Here is a 7,781-nt window from a genome sequence, read left to right on the forward strand (position 1 = left end):
CCCACCTTCGTGTGGTAGGGGGTGGCAGTGTGTTTATGCAAGAGCTGACCCACTAGCATAGCATATCCGGCGAGTTGGGGCCGTGCTCAAGCTTGGTTCTCTAATCCCTACTTTGTTTATGACGGGCCCAGAATCAAGGTTATCCAGGACACGAACGACGACAGATCTTGCTTCCACTAGTCACTAGGCAAGGGAGGTAGCCTGATTGCATTGCAGCCGGAGTGGTGGATCCACCACATGGGACTGACCCGGTGGAGGATGGCAAGGGAATCGCAGCGCCTAATGAAGATGCATCTAATCCAGTGGCCAGATGACTACAGAGAAGACCAAGAGCCTAGTGAAGGCTGTGTTATGTCAGCAATGCAATGATCCATCTCATTCGGCTAAAGATTGCAAGACTGTTATGGGGAAGCCACTCATATCACCGAGTGTTGTGGTTTTTCACTTTTTACAAAAAAAGTTTTTAGAGTCCATGGCAGTGTCAAAAAGCATCTTATATTATGTTACGGAGGGAGTAAAACCGAAGCCTGTTCTCAAGGTTGTAGGTTTTGCTGCGGCTGCTTACTTGCTCGCTCGGTGTGTGAAGAACGTGAATCAGAGTAATGCTGTCAATGTGTTGGCAAATGGTTCTTCAGATCAACGGGTGGAAAGCTAGTCCACAGTTTGGAACAGCTTTTTTGCTAGTATTTCAACATTGCGGTGTGGTGAATTTGTGATGGGGTGTTAAGGCCATTGTAGGACAGAGTCCTGGTGAAATTCCAAAAGATCGAGAAGGTTGAAGAGAAGCAGATCTTCTCTGAATTCAACCTGAGAGTCAGAGGAACTGACATCCATGTTGAAATTGCACTCCACACATGCGCTGCTAGAGCCTAGAGCCAACACCAAACACCAGTCTATCTGGCACTCCCCAAGAGTTGTTACATCACAAGAGAGTGCGAGGCAGCATCCTCTAGCCTGGGTGTCAGCAGATGGACTTGGAGATTTGGGAGAAATTTTCGCATTGGCTAGAGCTAGAGTTGGTGTGAGAGACCTAACGTTTCCCTGGTGCCTCAAACTACAGAGACTGTCATCGATCCTTTTATATTTGAAATCCAGATTGATGTTGAGTCGGTGTTCGAAATAGGTGGGCCTATGGGAGATGGACCTGTTATTGCTAGTAACTTCTGCTGAACCCTGCTAGTACTAGTACTGATGCTGATCCTTTGCCTGGTCCAAGTGTTCCTCCTGCTGCTCTTTCTGCATCAGAACGATGCATAAAGCCACATTTATAGATAAATAAAGATGTTCAACAAGGTCTTATAGTCTGAAAAAAAAAACAGCTAGCTCACAAAGAGCCGCAACGCCAAAAACAAAAGGCCCAAAAGCCATAACCGGCTGGCATAACAGAGATAGTTAAACTAATCGCCTATCCTATTACATGACCGTCATTCAAACCGGTTGAAGATATCCCGCGCTACCATCTCTCACCGGACAGATCCAGTAACCAAACGCTCCCTGACCTCTGCCGAAGTGAGTAAGGACCACATACGGATCAGCGCAGTAGCTCAGAATAAAACCTGCAAAAAATGAATAGTTGTTCTGTTAAAAGCCAAATCATTTCTGCAGTTCCAAATTGCCCATAACAACGCACATACTCCTACGCGAATGTGTCTAGCTGTTTCAGACTCTATCCCAACAAGCCACGTTCCAAATAACGAACTGACCGAATTCGGAGGAGTAATGTTAAAGGCAATTTGCACCGTGTGCCACAAAACTCTCACCAACGGGCAATCAAAGAAGAGGTGCTTGATAGTTTTGTCCCGATCACAGAAACTACAACTATTAGATCCTGTCCAGTTGCGCTTAACCAAATTATCCTTTGTTAAAATGACTTGTTTATGTACAAACCACATAAACACTTTAATTTTCAAAGGAACCTTGACTTTCCAAACATGTTTGGAACTAGGAATAACATTAGAGTTAATGACATCTATGTACATCGACTTGATTGTAAACTCTCCAGACCTAGTAAGCTTCCAACACAACTGATCGGGCTGATGAGCTAGCTGAACCTCCATCAGTCTACTCACCAGATGAAGCCATGCTTCCCACCGGTCGCCAACAAGCACCCTCCTAAACTGAATATTAAGGGGAATGGACTGCATAATGCTCCTGCTGCTCCTGCTGTTCAAGAGAATCTTGCTTCCCACACTGACACAGTGGCAGGAGTACTAGACTCCAACGCTGATGATGCTAGTATCAAGGGCAAGGAAGTTAAGTTGTGAGGAGTGCCTTTCTGTCGACAAAAGTTGTGAGGAGTGCCTATGTGCTGGAAATGGTTCAGATCAAGAAAGGGGAAACTAGTGTAGAGATTTTGAACAACTTGATGCTAATCTTTCAGCATTGGGAGTGGCACCATTTCTGAGGACAGATGAAAGTCCCAAGTAGTAAAATGCACCCATAACAATTGAACCTAGGACCCCCTTTTCCTATTCTGCAATGCTTGCCAAGGAAATACATAACATATGTCAGATGGACCCTGCAACCTAGCTATATCCTTTGCGAACTCTGTTCAGAAGCTACAGCCTCCTTGTTATGTCCTGATGTTTGGGAAGGCCGGTGCACCAATTTACAAGATCGTTGCAACACTTGAAGCTCAAAAAGAGAAGACAATAAGAAAGCACATCATTGCTACTGCAGGTACGCAGAATGACTTCCGTTTGCTTTAGGAAAAGGGTTTCTGGCCTGCAAGAAAGAGAGAAGCGCATTTGGACAAACCAAGCATCTGAAGATTTGTGTTCTAAAGCCCATGAAGTGTGAAGGCCGAGCTGTGGTAGGCATGGAGGGCATCATATACAGCACCCATCGGCATCCTACAACAAGAAATGGGGGGAAACGGCTTGGAAGAAGAAGCATGTCCCGTTTTCTACCAACTATACGTACGTCGTGCAAACTTGTCAATGTTGTTGTCACCGCCGACAACGACCATTACAACCTCAGGAAAAGAGGAGTAGTTGGGCGAAAAAAAGTGCTCTGTTATACTATGATGATGGGGATCCCTCGACCCTTTTTAGTTCAATGATGAAATGAACTAAATTTCTAAAATGATCTCACTTCTGAAAATTTAATTCGTTTCAGCGAACTTAGGAGGGGTGAAGCGTGTGCATTGGTATAAAGTATAAATTTTTTTTTTGAAGGGTGCATTGGTATTAAAAAAACAGTAGCGCTGCGTTTGGATGTCTCCATTGGTGAGCTCTGTATTGAATTGGTCTAGAATTCCAAATCTGTGAGGAAACTGAAATGGCACGAATACGAATTCACCCTGTTTGGTTGTTCACTGAATTGCCCCTTGAAATGCCTCTGAGGTTTCAATACCACATCCTGTTTGGATGACAAACTTTGGAATTGCAAAGCTATATTACCATGAAAATTATATCTTGTGCTACATGACTCAAAAATGAAATCCGTCACATGTGACTATAATTAAATGAGTATATAGCAGTAAAATAATAAATATTCTAGCAATGCATCTCCTTCGGCCATGGAGCAGAAGAGGAGCAGCAGCTCCTTTGGCCATGGAGCAGAAGAGGGCGGAGGACAGCGGGTAGGGAGGACGGCGGGGCGTGGCCGAGGAGGGCGGGGGCACGGTGGCCGGGGAGGACGGCAGGGCATGCCACAAGGGAGCGGGGAGCGCAAGTCCTGCACCGCCGCCGACCACCACGGCGGGGTGTGGCTCAGTGGGGCAGAGAAGAGGAGTTGGGGAAGAGGGGAAGGACCAGGGAGGAGGGCACCTGAGCCGCCTCCGAACTCCATGGTGGTTACTGCCGCCGCCACCTACCCGCTAGGTCGCCGCCGCCGCCCGCCTGCTGACTGCTAGGTCGTCGCGAGGTCGCCATCCCCTCCTTTCTTCTATTTTCTGGTTGCAGGCTCGAACGGGTATGTTTTGCGGGAGGTTGGCCATTTCAGTCCAATTCGAAGGGGTAGCCCTCCGAAACGTGCGAGGGACATTTACGTGGTAGCCAAAACAGGCCTGAATTGGTTTTTCATTTCCAATACGAATTCAGTGTCCAGCCAAACAGCTGTATTGATGTCAGATGATTACCAAATCCATTTCCTGGGCTCCAATGGAGACATCCAAACACAGTGTAATATAATTCAGCAGCGCCTTGACGTTCGCAGCCGTGGAATCGCTGAAACGTACGATCCAGATCAGCTTTGGTCGTCCCAGGTCGCTCACGTGCTGCAAACAACGTCTCACAGACCACTGCTCTGCAGAACGACCTCGTGTTTCTCTCTAATTGGGTTGTCGAAAGCCACTAATTTCTATTCGGACGCCAATTTAGCTGGGCTTGGCCCATTTCCCTTTTTTTTCCTGCTGTACAGGCAAAAAATAAGGAGCGAGGTCACAGGGATTCGATCCTGCAACTTCACAGTTAGTAGCGCGAAGCACAAACAATTCAACCATCCCGTGCTATCTGCTCGAGTAGTGCTTCATCCAAATATTCTTCTTACTTTTTCCCCTTTTTCTATTTCTTTTTTCTTCCTTTTCTTATTCTAAATGGTTTTTTCTTCTGTTTTTTATTCTTCGTACGAACAGGAAAAAGTATCTCCTTCCTGTTTGTTCAATAAACTTTTCAGATCCGTCGACATTTTTCCCAAATAGATGAAATTTGATGAACTTTTCTTATAATCTATTAACTTTTTCAGAATCGATGAACTTATTTTCAAATTCGATGAATTTATTTTAAATTGGATGAACTTTTTCGAAATTCGATGAACTTTTTTCAAATCCGATGAACTTTTTTCCAAATCAATGAACTGTTTCAAAATCGATGAACTTTTTTCAAATCCGATTAACGGTTTTCAAATTCAATGAACTTTTTTCAAAAACGATGAACTTTCTTTCAATATGATGAACTTTCTAAAACATTGCTGAAATTGTTTTCAAATTCGTGAACTTTTTCTCAAATTAGTGTACTTTATTCAATTTTCTTGAACTTTTTTTTCACGTGAACTTTTATGAATACGTGAGCCTTTTCTTTTTCAGCAAGCAGCTCTAGTGGTTAGCTGAGCGGGTTTAGAACACAAGGGTGTGAGTTCTAATCCTGAGCGCTGCAACTATTTTCAGCAACTTTTGTTCGTTTGCATTACGCGCTCGTGGGCCGGCCCAGGAAGACGCTAGATGGCGCTGAAGGCGCGGAGTATGGTTCAGCGCTATCCCCCAAAAAAGCCGGTGCTCCTGTTGGGTGCTTCAGGTGTGCCCACTCTGATAGGCTGGCCCATGTAGAGCGAGATTCGATCGCATTTTATTTCCTCTAGATTCGCTCGATCGCATTAGAAAAATAGAACGAAAAAATTTAAAAGCTGAAAACAAATCATGAATTCTAAAATGTTCATGGCTTTTGTTAAACGTTCATTAATTCCAAAAATATTCATAGAAAATGAAAAAAAATCGTTGATTTTCAGAAAAAAAAAGTTCATTGAATTTTACAAAACTTCATTAGAATTGAAAGAAAATGACTTTCAAAAATTCTCATGAAAATTGAAAGAAGTTCATTGTATATTAGAAAAAGTTTATCAAATTTGAAAAAATTCATTGATCTTGAAAAAGTTCATCAAATTTCAAAAAAGTTATCGATTTGAATAAAAATTTCTCGTATTTGCAAACAATTCATCGAACTAGGAAGAAAAAAAAGAAAAAAACAGATAACATAAAAAGAAAAAGGAAAAAGGAAAAAAAGGAAGAAGGAAAGAAGGAAAGGTTTGTAAACTTACCAGATCCTGCTGGGTGGCTTGATGTAGGTTGCTAGTTCAAATCACAACCAGCGCACATCTTTTGTCCGATTAAAAACACAGAAAAGGCTACATGGGCCGATCCAGCCGCAGGGTCGCTCCAAACGGGTGCCAAATAGGAATTGGCAAAAAAAAAAATCCCTCCCTCTACTGTAGAAATTACATTAGCATGTGATACTGGAGAAGATCCTCCGAACTCCAAAGTCTGAACATCTCAAGATGCCTTTTGAAGACATGAAGAAGGCCAGGCAGGTGGCGAACGCTCATTTGAGGGGACACTCAAGTTGACCAACTAGAGCAGGTCAGGCACGTTGACATCATTTTTTTCTTTCTAACAATACGTAGTATATATATTCTCGTCTCAACTTGTACATGTGATGTGTTGGTCTGCCCCACTGACGACTTTACAGGTGAATGGAATGCATAAAGCGAGCGCATCTGGAACAAAGGAACTTTTATTTTGAGCAAACGGAGAAATTTAATCTGGACTAGAAAAAAAATCCTAGGACCGTACAAAGGAAAGCTGCAGAAGAGCAAAATTTGCAGCACATTTTGGTGAAGTTGTCAAATGAAATAGTAGCCGGGAAGTTCACGAGCCACGTCACAGAATTGCACCCACGGAAAGATCATATAGAACTATGAAGATTACTATATATGCCTCAACCACTCCGGCGGCATCCTCCAGCACGTAGGCGTCACTGTCAGTCTGTCACTTGCACGTCCCAAGCAGTTCTGCGGTTGATTAGCCTAACAAAGATAAAACTATAGAAGAGCGAATCTAAGATAAGTTTTGTTGATTCTGGAAACACCACTGCAGATCAATAATATAAAGTATACATGCATCAGTGATAAAGTGACAGCAAGACTAAAATATGCAGTGTTCTTAAAGTGAAGTGTCTGGTGCCGCCTCAAAAGTCAGGGTGGTTTGGGTATGCAGGATCTCTCAACCCCCTGGAAACAATGGGACTCCCATGTCTGGGTTGGGCTGATGAAGGAATCATTTTCTGATTTTAGATGTTTCACAATCAGGGATGGCTTCAGAGTTTAGATTTTGAGATGATACTTGGCTCAATGCGACTCTTCGCAGAGTGCAATACCCAGGTTTGTATAGAATTGTTAGGCATAACCGCATAAATATGTATGGATCGTCCAGGCCCTGGGCCAAGCCGAACTGACATCTCTTTCCGTGTAGATTTATTAGGGCATGTACAATGCATAGTTTTAAGGTGATGTCTCGCATGCTATGTATGATCGGATATGACGTAAAGTAGGTTCGGATAGGGAAGCGGAATATTAGAGAGAAAAAATTAATGTAGATGCTTCAAATTACTTTTTGTCATGGGGCATATGTATCCATATGCCACCATTGTACTTGCCCTCGGAGCTTGGTCTCACAACGTGGAATGAATTTTTTTTTCAAAAAAACTTCCAATCTATTCATCTTCATTTATGGAAATACAACGAACATCAGAAATAATAAAAATTATATCCAGGTACGTAGACCACCTAGCGACAACTACAAGCACTGAAGCAAGCCGAAGGCGCACCGCCGTCATTGCCCCTCCCTCGTCGGAGCCGGGCAAAACTTATTGTAATAGATAATCAAAAAGTCGTCGTGCTAATGCCCCATAGGACCAACGCAGTAGAACAGCAACCGCCGCCGATAAAGAGTAGTGTAGATCGGAAGGATCCAACCTAAAGAAACACAAACGTAGACGAACTACCACAAGATCCGAGCAAATCCACCAAGGATAGATCTGCCGGAGACACACCTCCACACGCCCATCGACGACGCTAGACACACCACCGGAACGGGGGCTAGGCGGGAAAGACCCCGCCGTCTCGTCTTCTTGAGTAGGACACAAACCCTAACAAAACTTGAAGAAACATCTAAAAACGGAGCCCTCCCGCCGGCAAGGGCCGGGATCTACCGCGCCGCCATGGCCCTAAGAGCATCTCCAACAGCCGCGCGAAACGACGCGCGCGCGCGGTAAACGCAACCTTTAGCG

The sequence above is a fragment of the Triticum dicoccoides genome, chromosome 4A (assembly GCF_002162155.2).
Source record: "Triticum dicoccoides isolate Atlit2015 ecotype Zavitan chromosome 4A, WEW_v2.0, whole genome shotgun sequence".
NCBI classification, from domain to species: domain Eukaryota; kingdom Viridiplantae; phylum Streptophyta; class Magnoliopsida; order Poales; family Poaceae; genus Triticum; species Triticum dicoccoides.